Here is a 13373-nt window from a genome sequence, read left to right as displayed (position 1 = left end):
TTAATTCCTGTTTTTAAAAGGCCATTTCCGATATCAAACGTCTTGTCTATTTTATTATTTTTAAAAGCAGAAACACTGTGATATTTTGCAGATACTCGCCGCATCCGCACGCCCACTGCCCAGCCGTGTAAAACACAATATTACACCCCCTTTACCTCGTGTGGCGTGCAAAGCCATATACTACACTCCTTGCCCTTACTGTTAAATTATCCCCTCCCTCTGGCGTTTGTTGACTGTATATAAACTGTCCATAACTTATTTCGTACCATAAATGCAAATGGCGGTTCAGCGTGAGCAGCAGTACATGATCTATATCTAGCACCACATCTGAGAAATTGCTTCAACCAGGCTCTAGCACAAACCTGATTTCTCTTCCGTCTGAACAGCACACACGAGTGTGGCGTTTGAGAAGCGGACGTTTTATCTTTCTGAACGCCTGGCTGCGCGGTTCCACATTTAACACTATTTTGTATGAGAAAGACACTGTTATTAAGTAAAGGCAGACCTGAAATTGCAGAGATCCGAAATCTCGGGGCGGTGCGTGGTGGTCTCACAGCCACTGCTGACTTCCACTGATTAGGGAAGAGTGGAGAAGGAAAGGAAAAAGGAAGAAACTGGGATAACAACACATTTGCGGCTTTTATCGTGAAGAATTGTTTATTTTGGTAAGACTGGAAGGCCTTTCATTTAAGTCATTGCAATTTCACTCATGTCTCTTCCTTCGGAATGCGTGGCAAATATGTAACTATTTAATTGTTAATACTAAAGCCACGAAAAGGCAACGTGGTTTTCGTAGTGTACTAGCAGCTTCAGGCCTTTGCATGGCAGCTTCTCTCATTTAAAATAATCAACATCTGTTTTAAAAGGCCAAGCAGGCTATTCCTGTCGATTTCTTGACATTTTATGGGTACAGTGTTTAGAACGCTAGGTTGTATCGGTGTCTCATCAATGTAAGTACTGTATAGACCATTTGGGCAGTCGTTGTATTGGTGCAAGAGGAGCAGCATGGGAACATAGGCTACTCGTAGTACATTATGTGTAGCCCAACTATTCCCCATATTTGTTAGCATGTATATGGATTAAACCTTGAAACGTCGTTATTAATTCATCTGTTTAAAAATTCCGCCGGCATAGCGTACTTTTCGTTTTAAACATTGTACCTGCTTGTTTTTCATTTAATTTAGTCTGATCATTGTAGTTTAAACGCAATCTGACATAGGCACAGACATTGATTGTTCTAAATGTAACCTTTTGTGCAAAGAAAGAGGTTTTACACTTGTGGAGGTTGTCATTATATGCTGCAACCGGTATTTTAATTGTTTAAGAATATATGCGTTGTTTTGTCACATTATTATAATGTAACAGGTAAACCAGTTTGTTTTGTAAGGCTTCTATATTTAAGTCTCTCCCCATGTTTTCTCCGAGACCGAGGATTTTAGAAACGAACAATGACATTATTATTAAAGATGATCGTCTGGACTGTGAATATAAATTGAACTGTTTTTGCTATATGCGTTACTAGGGGTAACAACAATTTATTACCTACAGATACAACCTAAAGAAGAGACGAGTTTTCTGTCATTGATTGAAAGAGTAGCAGAACAGAGTGCAGCATTTTCGTGATTTGTTAAAGGTACAGTGTCTCATTTCTTCACAGGGCTTGTGGAACAAGTTAGGGTGTGTGGTATTCTCGTAGATCTTAACGGAAAAAAAACGGGTAGCGGCATACAACCTAAGCAGTCTGCGATTTGCAAATTCGAGCCCACCTTTTCTCAACCTGACAAGAATTCTCAAAATGCATGTAAATATGTAAGTGTGACATACAGATGGACGAGTGTACAAACCCCACACTGTATATCCCAGAATCTAATGCGCTTATGCTAAATAATGTTAATACCCAGTTTCAATTGGATAAGCAGGTTTCCAGATGCATTGGAACAATGTACAATGTGGTGTAAGTATGACCGATACCATCCCCTGCTGGAGGTGAATTCCCTGTGAAGGGAATATAGTACCGGAGACGATCGTTCATGACTGTATGTAGGTATGTCACACTACACGTTTTTTTGAGAATAAGATTCTGGAGATATACCTGGCTGGCTGTCAGTCCTTAAATCCATCTGTACGTCACACTTTAGAACTGCTCAACCAATTGTCATGAACCTTGGTATAAACGTTATTTAGCGTAGGTTATTGAGACATATTCTGGGAATATAGGGGGGCGTCTGTTTGTCTATTCATCCATCCATCCATCCATCCATCTATCTATCTATCTATCTGTATGTCACACTAACATTTTTTTGTGTGCAAAAAACAGCAGAACCGCTTATTAAATTGTGATTAAACATTTAATTGCTAAATCTGTTGTGTACCATTATGTACATACTGTCATGGTAATCAGCTTTATTTAGCATACTGATAACTCTAATTTAACTGCACTTTGTTTTTTAAATGTGTTTTAAAAGATTGATTCAAAGGTTGGGGGTTCCAAAATCAACCAGATTATGACCCCTTTGATCCTACCAGGCTGAAAACATACATTTGGATCTGTGTTTTTTTTGTTTTGTTTTGTTTTTTGCTTTGAGCAACCCTGAGTGTCATGGAATGACCCCTACATTCCCCCTGACATGGCCAGTGTTTCAAATTTTTAGCTAATCTCTTTAAATATAAAAACCCAGCATGTTATCTAACTGGGACTACCTTTGGGTTGCAAAGTTGGTTGAACTTGACAGACGTCAGTATCACATGCACAGACACAATTATTTTTAGGAAAGCCACCAGTCTTATCATACACGTGGGTTATGCAAAGACAGTACGTGTTAATAAGTTGCAGAGCTGGAGGGGTACCAGAACATTACACATGCTGGATGTCCGATTACTGCATCGTCCGACAGCTTAGCATGTTAAAGATTGTGCACAGGAAGCACTTTGTATTTTCTAGTTGATATTTGACAGTTTTTCTACCCCAGGATTATTTATAAGCAGCATAACCACACCAGAGGTTGATAGTCCTTCTTAGAGGTGCTTAAGAAGAGAGTTCACAACTGTATGCTTAGTGGGGAGGCTGTTCCCCCAACAAAGGAGTTTTCAGATCAGTGCTCTTCTTCATATCGGCGCTTCTGTTGAGGTGAGTCTTTGCTTCCCCAAAGAAGGAAGAGGATGTTTTTCAAGTTGGGTTTAAGGATTTGTGTGAAGAATAGTTTGCTTCTATTGCACAGTTTTCCCCTTTCTGTTGTGGGCAATGGCAGCTTATCTTGTGTGATTAAACTGATTTTAGCTAACTACGATAATATATCCAAACCATGGGTTCTATGATCTAATTACAGCTTCTGCCTAAATTATTCAAATAAGACGTTGCCTGGTATTTTACATTCAGTTTCATTGGTTTAAATCTACAAGCATTTGGTAGTGGTCTGTCATCCTTAATATTATTTTTTTAAAGAGTGTACTGGCTATATTAATACATCAAATATTCTGAAGAACATAGAGAATACAGTATGCTACTTTTATGTAGTCCTCAGAATTTCCTAATTGTAACAGCAATGCTATGCAGAGTTAAAATATGTTTTTGGTTCATGTTTATCCTTTAGGTCTACTCTCAGAAACTTTTGCAATATAAATTACGTAAGTGATTTTAACGGGTTGTTTTTCAGTGGGGTATGCTGATTTTAAGCCTGACATCATATCTACTAGTATTCAGCCTTTGGGAATGGGCAATTAGAGTTAATGCAAACAATACATCTGAAGTAAGTTGGCATTTTAAATATAAACTGGATCTATCTTCTGTTTACAGTATAAAAAACAATGAAAGATAAACACAAATACAATGGTGCATTGCCTCATGGTGTATAATTTATGATCCCATTGCAAATCTAAATTGATTATGTAATCAACGCTAAATAAAACAAAATGCCTCCAGTAATCTATAGATAAATAGTAAGACAGTGTAGGGAATATGCTTTACACAGTAACTTGATCAGTTTTTGTCAAGTCATTTTAACCAGATCATAATTAAGATCAAGCACAAAGCCAATGAGTTGAAGCTAAAATGGACACCATTGATGATGCAGGGCTTTTTTTTATATATATATATATATATATATATATATAAATCAAGGGGTGTTGAATATTATTTTCACTGTACTATGATTTAGATTCTAGTTTAGACTGTAGATCCTAGATGCAAACATTATTCTTACGGAAATTACTGATAATTTAAATAGACTGTGGATTGGAGGCTTTCTCCAAACTACTTGTGATAATAGAGTGAGCAGAGTTTTATATTTTAATGCAAGACTGACAATATTGTCACACATCGAGCTTTCATTTTGGAACAGATTCTTCCATGGGTGTAATATCTCTTTGGCATTGGCTGAGCTTGCATTCAAACCCAGGGCCATCTTGTTCCTTATCAGACTGCCCCTCAATTAGCTTAAAAGTAAATTGGCAGATATGTTTGTGGTGTTTTAACTGGGGCAGTTCTGGCTGTTCATCTGAAAACATCACCGGGGATGGTGAGACAAATGATGTGTTTTTGCTTTTCAGTACCATCAAGAAATTCTGTAGTACAGCTGGTAGAAACCTGGAATGAACTTAACCTGCTATTGTGTGTCAGTGATCTTTTCATGCCTTTTCATTCTAATGTGTTTTTTTTTTTTGTTTTTTTTTTACTTTGAAGTGCCAAACAGTACATTTTTGTGGTACTGGTGCAGATGACAACCATATGCCGTAGACTGTACACTTCTATTTGTGATTTAAATCAGTCTGGGGGTAACTTTTTAACTGGGGGTAAAGTATAAATATGTGCTCAAGATGCAGAGAATATAGCACAATATTATGTTAGATTGAAATAAAACCTCAGTAATGATGTGTTAATCAGATAAAGTTGTATTTTATTGTATATACTTAAGAATAATTGAATTGAGACGTGTGTGTGTGTAATTAGCATTTTCTCCTTTGTTTCAGCTGGACAGGATAAAAAAAAAAAAATGAAATGATGAAATGCCTCACTCCTCTGTTACTGGGATCACAAACACTATGTGCGGGAATCCTTTTAAGTAGATTTTGATTTATTGGGAAAAAAAAAAAAACATACCCTCTACTGTAAGAAAATAGAGCATGTTTTTAAATTGAATTTAGATGATCCAGGCTTTTATTGAGAGTAAATGCAGTGAAGCAACAAATTGCACTGCGGATATCACATGAATCTTCTCCAGCATGCATGCATACTAGAAGTACTGCAAGCCCCTTAAATGAGTGTGTACTGCAGTGGAACTCAACTCTGGCCCTTGAGATCCAATCCAGTCCAGTGTTTTTTTATTTATTAACTCTACTCCAAGCAGGTTCTAATGTAGTTCATTGAAACTGTTAAGAGGCAATTAACTAATTTAGGACCTGGTTGGAATAAAGACCAGGACTGGAATAGATGTCGAGGGCCAGAGTTGAGTACCACTGGTGTAGTGTATTGTTTTATGTCCGTTTGAGTAACCATGCAGCTTTTTTCTGACACTATGCCTCAATAAACCATATTCTATATCTCAACAGCCAACCTGTTCAATATAAGGTAAAGGATGTAGTTTTTGTTTAGACTACCTAAAAAAGAATGACACTACAAATTGCATACCAAAGCAAAATCTAAATACGGGATGTCCTTCTGAATATAGAACCACCCCCCCACCCCCCTCTATAGTGATATGTTTGTTTGGTGTAAACAATTTGTCCCTTCAGAATGCCATGCGGAGGAAGGCTGATCTGTGCAAGGTTGTGTAGCCTAGAACTCAGGAGAGGGAGAAGCTCCAGTTTCTGTGAGCACCAGCAGGGGGAGGAGGAGGCAGCTCCTGCTGAAAATAGAAGCAGCGGGCCTGGGGCTGGAACCAGCAGAGGCAGGGGCAGGCAGCAGACTATTTGTCAGAGCAGAGTTGCCTTTCTAGGACTGACAACCAGGCACACATTGTATGAGAAGGCTTGCTCACTTCATTATGCAATTGAGGGGTATCCACGTCACGCTGTGGTATTAGGAGTTACAGTAGCAGAGAGTCCAGTTTGAGAAGCAGTATTATACTCAACCCACTACTGTGTATCTGTACAGTAGCAGCAGTGTTGATTTAAACTAGAAGCCAAATCAAGGTACAGCTACAGTATTTAACAGCTTTCCAAGGTTGATTACAGCATGGGAAATGCTGTCTGTGTTGTTCACCTTGCAGTTTGATTTTATATTACCCTAGTAGTGCAGCTCAAATGTGAAATATTTGCTTTATTTCTAGCCACTGCACATTTCTGTTACTGTTCTACCAATCTGGTTCTAATATCAACCATGTTTTCCATTCAGAAGTGAACACCACATTTTGTCAATATCGTTGACTGGTTGGTAGATACTGGTTTAAAAAACGGAAATCCTTTCATTTCTTTGTGTTTCTGTTTGGGCTTTGCCATCCTGTCTGATTTACGGATATCACTTACACTATTTAGCTTTTGGAAGTTACTGTGTTAAAAAATAAGAACTATTTTCCAGGTTAAAGATTGTACTGTGTTGTATTTTTTATTCTCCCCCCCCCCCCCCCCCCCTCCCCCCCTTTTTTTAATCTATTAGTTACACTTTTTTTTATACGAAGAGCACACATTGTGGTCAATGTGATTTGTTTATTTTTGTAGCATTCTACTTTCAGAGGTCACAGGAAAAGATTGACAAGAACTCAAACGCTCAGAAACCTCACCCTTTCTCGCCTGCTCAGTTACCAATAACATAAAAAAAAAAAATCATATATGCCTTTACCATAATGTGTTTCTCTTCTATATAGGACAATTTGAGACTACAGATTGATGGTAATAAATATTAGGTAAGATTTACTGGAATTATTTTGTTCACTCTGTGTCCTTTTAAAGACTGATGGGATAGTTCAGTTGCTGTGCTTATCCAATTCTTACAGTTGCCATAACAAGAACTGCTGACCTAAAGAAGCCGCACTGTGCATCCTCATTCACGACTTGGCTGGGGGGCTTACATCACAATGATGCTCGTGAGAGTGTCACATTAGGGGGTTTGTGTGTTGTGTGTTTTTTTTTTTTTTGCTTCAGCTGATCTAATCATGCACAGAGTTTACAGGGTGAATTGGGAATATGTAAGAGAGTGTAAGTAACTCCTGTCTTATCTGTGTTTTGAAGTTCCTGTTTCCCAGGGGTTACTGATTCTTTTGTATAAAGCTGCATTTCAGTTGGGCTAACTGTTAATGTAGAGATGATTTAAAAAAAAATGTAATTCCAGGAAAGGAATCATTCTGGTTTGCTTTGCACAAGGAAATGATGGCTAATGGCACTTTAGTGTGGTGCAGATAATGTCTTCCAGTCTGGGAGCTTTTGAAGTTGTGGTCGGGGCGGGGGAATTCAGTATATTATGCACTCGTAGACCAGGACAGTACCGGTATTGATACGGTACAACAATTGCAGCACCAGTTGCTGGAATCAGATTGTCAAAATTCTCCGAGTGTTACCATCTGGGAATTTATGGAGGCAATGTACGTATATATATATATATATATATATATATAATATCTATATCTATCTCGCACTTGCATTTAGAGATCTTTTGATTTTTTTTTAAAAGTATTTACAGCTATGGTGTGGGATATGTTGTGTAATTGTTCATTTAAAATGTACAATTACATTAATCAGAAGGGACAGAAAAATGTTTCCAGTAGAAAAAAAACAAAGCCCAGCTTTATTACAGTACAAAGATCTCCTTTACAAATGTTCATGGATGGGCTCTTTCATGAAAGTTAAACTGGAAAATATGAATGCCTTGAAATTGAACCAACAAGCTTTGCTTTACAAAAACTGAAAGTGTGGATGTGAAGCTGCTGGTTAAAAAGCTGTGAATGTTTTCCAAAGACCATAGAGGGTTCTTGGAATTAAATTAAACTGAAAAGGCACATACGCATTCTGAAAGTATCTGATAAAGGCTTTAAGTGCTCCTGTATTGAGGCATTGCTGTACAATAGCTTCTGAGATGGATTGAGAGCCTGCCAGTGGATTGAGATTCTTGTTTGTTGGAGACTGCTGGGAGTCCATAGGACTGCTGTAAACTGGGAGACTGAGACCCAAAACAACCCTGCAGTTCTCTTTTCCAGAGGTCTATGAGGCAGCTTAATTACATTTCAGTAATAAAACCAGCAACTGATCCCTTTACATAATGCAATAAACAATTAGAATGTCAACTACTACTTCTTAAAAGAAAGAAAGGGTGGACAAAAAGCAGTCTATGCTTTGGAGCAGACTTGATTTTTAATGCTTTTGAGCTGGACTGGGATACTCATTTAATCAAATAACATATTGTGTATGGTTAAGTGTTTAAGTTTATAGGGGTGGAGCTCTTCAGGTTTGCTTTCTTTTCAGAATATTGAACCAACAGGTCTCATTTTTAATAACTAAACCTATGGTTATGAGAATCGGTCTTGTTATTGCACCTGGGTGCAGATATTGGAAGTTGTGAATGGGTCCTTAACCAGAATGATGTTATTACTGATTTGATGAATGCACCTGATAATTTTGGGTGAAAATGTATCCTGTAGTTCAAATGCTTTTTTTTTGCCTTTTAATGAGAAAGAGAGTGGGATAAATTTGAATACACAAGTCCAGTTCATAAAAACAATGCCATGCCAGTAAATGCATTACTGTATATCCCTATGTTTACCAGCACACTCACTCAAATTAATTTCGTGCAAGGGAGGAGAAGAGATGATGATAACGAGAAACAATTAGAGACAAAACAAACAGAACACTCACGATACGAGTTCACAAACACAGGTTCTTCCAGGTTGTTTCTTAACCAAAAGCAAAGGAACAGATCACGTCTCTCCGTCCCCTATTTGTACCGTCACACATGACCACTTCGTTTCCCTTCCAGGTCAATTAGTGCACCGGAGTTGCGCCCCCTTTCTAGATGACCGACTTCCTTTTAACCCTGGGAATGAATGGTCAGGGTACTCTGTTCCCGTTACTTGGTGCCCTCACAGGTCGGGAGGGAGATTTACCACCAAGAATCATTCTATTTCTGTCACATGATCCTGTACTGTAGTTCCATATTGTGTGTCTGGCAGCCTATTGTGTACAGGTGGAGGTTATATTGTGTTGCAACAGTTTCTGAAGGAGTGGTGATTTTAAATGATTATACGACCTTTTTCACTTTAAAATGTCTTACCTCTGTCAGCAGAGCAGGCTGATCCTCCGCCTCTTCTCTCCCAGCCTCACCCCGGCAGACTGCAGTTGTCAGAACTAGGGCAGGGGTTGTCCCTTTCTCTGCCACCACCTGTATTCTGAGCCCTGTCTGGAAAATCTTATTTACTTTACCCTGGCAACACTGGGGTATGGTCCAGCTTTGGAAGAAAGAATCCATGTAAGGAAGGCTGGCTGCTGCAGGCGCCAGGAGGCTCCATGTGACCCAGCTATTTACAGCACTTTTCCAAGATACTTCCCCTAATGCAATACAAAGGCAACAGGTTCTTCATGGAGCAGCCTCGTACATGCAATATGCAACCCCACTGAGAAGTACAGGCAAGATAGATGATGTGCTTTGGATAACAGTTGCAACATAAAGGACTTGATGCTCGGCTTAGCCAGAGAAATGATGGAGGCACCTGTACTGTATGTACAGCTATAGAAAAATGTTTTGCATCACCCTTTTGATTTCTATCTAATTTTGCTTCATAAAGTCAAATGAAACCTTCGGAATAATGTTATGTTAACAATCAATTGCATATCGCTCTATAGTTTTCCATATACTTAACGAAAAACTGACAGATTGAAAAATGTGACCTTTTGAAATCTAACATGAAATGCTGTACTACTATTATGGCTTCTGGTAAACTTTTGCAATATCATTTAGTAGTTTCTTTGATTACATGATTGATTGATTGATTTGATTTAATTAATTTTATTAAAACCCGGAAGTGGTGTGGAAGTACAAAACATACATGCAGTCCAAAGATGAGTTTGAAAATAAAACAAGTAGTTTATTATAGTGTGTTCACTTTGTATACAGCAAACCACACTAAATAGACAAAAGACATGTTTCTAACACAAAAGAAAGAAAAGGGTGAGTGTCTTCCAACCAGCAGGCCAACACGGAGTCCAGTTGAGCACAGCAGCGAAGGTTTTTGTGGAGACAGGATTTAACCCTTGTACTGCAACATTACAGGACAGGTTATAGTCCTTAGTAACAATTCAAAACCAGGGTGCTGTGTACTCCAGCTGGCTTCTCTCTCCTTCCTTCCCCAAGCTCAACTAACCCAGTTACCTGCACATTCCCCTTATGCACAGAGCTCCACCCCTAGAATCAGTGACACACCTATCACTAGTTGGCAAGTGTATCAGATAATGGCTGACTCTAAAGAGGGGAAGCTCAGAGCACACATGCAAGAATTAGAAAATGATTCTGTACCATTAACCAATCAGATTGCAGCTCTAGTGGTCTATCAGACAGTAGATGCCTGCTGCTATGTCACAGCATCAACTGTAAATCAAATTTAAAACGACTACGCTAACGACTTATACATTTTTACTTGCTGTAATGAAAGCTCAGTTCACATCTACTGAACAGAAAATACTAAACAAAGTCACAATTGGTCTAAATCTATTTTCTTATTCACCAAAGCAAGCCAATCAATACTTTGCAGCTACAAAAGAAACCAGTCCTGTACCCACCGCACCAGCCAATCAAAGCCTGTCGGGTCAAATGGAGCTCAACAATTTTTCTTTCAACAACAGACAGACAGTTCAGTAATATTGCTTGTGGCAACGTGGGGTGTTATTTACCACAGTACTCAGCAGGTCTTTTCACAGCAGTCCTCTAGTGTGGTGTTGCAATTACACTCGGACAACAGAAATAAGGTCTAAACAGGACGGGACCTGTGTGTTTATTCAGTTTTCCTGTGTTCTGTCATGGGGACACAGTCACCAATTTTTAAACAAAAATTACAAAATAAAATAAAACTATCTCCTTTTTGGAGAACTTACTAACACAACAGCTGTTTACCGTGTTTACTGTCACCCAGGCAGCTCAGCTTCTTGTTGGTTTCAAAACAAACTCAAACAGATACACAAAACCTACAGTAGTTGTCGTTGTTACCTTGTTTAATTTTAGTCTAGTCTCGTCTCGTCTCGTCTCGTCTTTTGTTCACAGACGTTAGCCCCACACTGCCAGAGAACCCCTCAGGTGGGGTGTTTAAATAACCATCATTAATTAAGCACAGGTGCAACCCATTCTCCTGTACTCTGGCCACTCAAAGCCCCTTGGGAAATGTAGTCTTTTAGCCCACTGCCATTATTTCACTGGACTACATTTCTTATCTCAGTGGTCAGAAAGGGTATATGCTTCTTTCCAGCCGTGGCCCTATGTACCTGCCCTCCATCACTTTACCCCACACTTTATCACATTCTCTATTCAGATATCTGGCACGGTGCAGAAAAACTCAAGTAGACATCTAGTGAGACTTGGAAGGTACAATTGACACTGTACATCCGACATCATCTGCATCTGAATTAATTTTCCAATTATTATTTGGTAATATTTAAGCAGGATAGATCAGATCTCATTTACAGGGAATTTACATTTTTTTTGGCAGGCAATTTAGCAATGACACCTGGGTTGACTACACCTTTGTTCTACATCAAAGGATGTCGGTGTGATCTTTTAAAGTCCTACGGTAGACCGGTCCTTGGTTTAGCATCTTGCGTCACAGTGCCCCTAACACCATGCTGGGGCATTTTTTGGAGCTCTGGTTTTTCATGGAGGCTCCCACAATACAAGTACACCAAGGCTGAACTTGCTTGCTTTCTGAGATCAGACTCCAAAGGGGCCAGTCTTGCATGCAGGCTGACATTTTAAGGCAGTAATGTGTATGTCTTCTTCCAGGGCCGTGGTGACAGTGTCCTCTGAGACTTCCTGTTTTATGTGTGTAGAGAGGGCATGTGAAATGCCTCAATGCACTAAACTGCTCTGGTTCTTGGTTCCCGGTAGGCATTTAGCTATATGGCTTGTTTTAATTTTTGCAGCTCCAGTGTGCATATTGATTTTATTAATTTTTTTCCATCAGCACAGTTTAACTGGTGCTTGCAGTCAGTGACGCATACATACTGTAAGTCAGGAGAGAGAGCAAATTGTGAGGCTCTTTCTCTAATGTATTTGAAGCTTGTGCTATTGCATTTTTCCCCATTTTAGCCCAAGAAGATCAGAATTCAGTACTGTAGATAGAAACATGGTTAGTTATTTTGTCTTACTCTCTTACTGGGATTTACAGTTGATTAAACTTGCCCAGAGGTTGTCTCATCAGTAATGAGACTGTTGCTAGGAGGAAAAGCTATTTTTTGAGGTACTGTACACTATTCTGTACTGTTTTGGTAGATAATAAATGTAGTTTATGCAGTTACTAGGTTCTCCTTTTGGGCAGGTTGTTTGGGGAGACCTTGGGCTGGGTGTGGAGATATAAAAAGAAAGGGAAGATAAATAATGCATTCTAGTCATTTGATATGTTTTTTGATCATTTTTATATGTTTTATTTTAAATAACCTGACAGCAAAGTATACGTGATGTCTCAACTTTTACAAAAGATTGAGCTTTTTCAGGTTTTGGACTTTGCAACTACTAAGTTGCCAGATTATCTGTGATGTATTTTATGATTAAGCTGATTAGAGAAATGTAGAAAATAAAGGAGTTTATGTTCTCCAATTTGAATATTGTTCGGTTGATGTGCGTGCCACACCAGATTAAAAATGCAGTTTTTTTCAGTGTGGACATAACGTAATAGATCCTGCTTTTTAGGTCAAAGGACAATCAAGTTTACGTTCTCTTTTTTTTTTTTTTTATCGAATTCAGGCACTTAAAACATGTATAATGCAGCACATACTCATTTAAAATGATCCATAAAAAAGAATGGCACAACTTGTAAGAAACTAAGAGGTGTATTTGTATTTTTTAACCAAAACCGGGCCAGTATAATCCACAGCTGGATTTTTTAGAACACTTTACAGAATAGGGGAATTCTTCAGAATTTCATCAAACATTCCTCTGTAATGGACAATGCGGTGGCTTATCCTGGAGGTACAGGTTGATCAAATTAACCCCAAAGTCAATATGAGGCTCAGAGCCCCATAATGTTGAATCTTGAACTGCAGAATGTTACTTAAGTGCCCCAAAGTGAGTTTTAGTACTGGTACCTCAAAATGTAACTTATTGCTGCAACTAATATTTAGCAGATCCACAGTTTCCAACTGAACTTGGAAATGTAATCAATTACTAGATCAAACATATAATTAAAAATATAATTAAAATTAAAAATTAACTAAATACATTTAATTAAAAAATAGTCTCATATGTTTTGATC

The 13373-nt window shown here is 38.5% G+C and overlaps 1 protein-coding gene across 4 annotated transcripts in view; it reads left to right on the top strand.

Annotated features, from left to right (window-relative positions):
• Positions 1-258: 258 nt before the first annotated feature.
• Positions 259-13373, top strand: part of LOC117409298 (sodium-dependent phosphate transporter 2-like) — a 65219-nt gene continuing 52104 nt past the window's right edge. The window contains exons 1-2 of one of the 4 annotated variants that reach the window (XM_034015124.3): positions 260-665; positions 1549-1633. The gene's annotated coding sequence lies outside the window, so the exon portion shown is untranslated. Of the gene's footprint in view, positions 666-1548; positions 1634-2918; positions 3128-13373 lie in introns of those variants that run through there. The other 3 variants (XM_058994713.1, XM_034015120.3, XM_034015125.3) reach the window with 3 other exon arrangements.

This window comes from Acipenser ruthenus, chromosome 2, assembly GCF_902713425.1.
Source record: "Acipenser ruthenus chromosome 2, fAciRut3.2 maternal haplotype, whole genome shotgun sequence".
NCBI classification, from domain to species: domain Eukaryota; kingdom Metazoa; phylum Chordata; class Actinopteri; order Acipenseriformes; family Acipenseridae; genus Acipenser; species Acipenser ruthenus.
This window is presented reverse-complemented; position numbering and strand designations above follow the sequence as displayed.